Below are 1,347 nucleotides of genomic sequence, written 5' to 3'. Positions count from 1 at the left end.
ATTTTGAGTTTTGTTCCACATTGTTCTCCCTCTCCATCTCCTACATAGGATCTCCTACATAGATCCTCTTCCAAGTGAATGACAGTGATATCTGGGCACCATCTAGTTCTTCTGGTCTCATAGTCATATAGGCTGCAGATCGCATGCTGTACCAGTCACTAGAACTAATTGTTTCCTGAATTTTCATTTTCTTCATTCTTCTTTGCTCTGGATGAGGAGAGACCCATTGTTGCATCTAGATGGTAGCTTGCAAGCTTCTAAGATCCCAGTCACTACTCCCAAAAGTAGGAGGTGGAACAATGTTTTGTATAGTATGTTATGCCAATTGAGCTTGATGTCCCCTGTGACTATGGTCCTGAGCCCACAGGTTCAAATACTCAGTCCCTCTGAGTAGCTGGCTGTGACCAAGCAGTGACTACAACTTTGCCCATTGTCAGCTCTAATATAAAACTGAGAATTCAGATCACACATATAAACTTATAGGACCATTGCTCGCCAACCCTATACATGTCCTTGTATACTCCCTGCTTCATAGACATACCTAATCTTTCAGCCTGTCCACCCATCTATCCACCATGATCTTGCAACTCTCTTAAATTCTTCACCATTTAGAAGTTCTGTAACTACATAGTCTTTTCCCTCTTTTTGTTTGTAGTTGCCCTCACTTGCCAATTGATGTCTCTGGTTCCCTGTTTATGATCTTATAAGCTCATTTTACTTTGGATATGTCCATAGCAGTGGTTTCTGGGTTATGTCATCTTGTGGATTAATGGTCGGTTGTTACTTACTATTTTTGGTTCTCTGTTCAAAGGACTCCCTTTAACATCTCTTGTAAGGTTGGTCTGGTTTTAACAAATTCCCTTAGTTTCTGCTTATCTGGAAATCTCCCAACTTCACCATCATATTTGAGGGACAATTTTGCCAGGTATGTAATTCTTGGTTAAAAATTGTTCTTTTTCAAGGTTTTATATATATCATCCCATTGCCTTATCACTTGCATGGTTTCTGCTGAGAAATCAAAGCTTATTCTTACTGGCTGTCCTTTGTAAGTAACTTTTTGTTTTTCCCATGCTACTTTCGGGATTCTATCTTTGTCTTTGGTTTTGATGAGTTTGTTGATGATATGTCCTGGTGATTTTCTTTTTGGGTCTATCCTGTATGGGGTTTGTTGGACTCCCTGAATGGATATATTCTCATCTTTCATCATATCAGGGAAGTTCTCCTCCAGCAAATCTTGGACAATTTTCTCAGTGGCTTTATTTTTCACTTCCTGTTCTGAAATTCCAATGCCACATAAGTTATTCCTTTTGATGGTATCCCACATGAACCTTAGGCTTTCTTCATTTT

The sequence above is a fragment of the Orycteropus afer genome, unplaced genomic scaffold (assembly GCF_000298275.1).
Source record: "Orycteropus afer afer isolate SDZICR_OR568_19922 unplaced genomic scaffold, OryAfe1.0 scaffold00120, whole genome shotgun sequence".
Lineage (NCBI taxonomy): Eukaryota > Metazoa > Chordata > Mammalia > Tubulidentata > Orycteropodidae > Orycteropus > Orycteropus afer.
The sequence above is the reverse complement of the archived record's forward strand: the minus strand, read 5'-3'. Positions refer to the sequence as shown.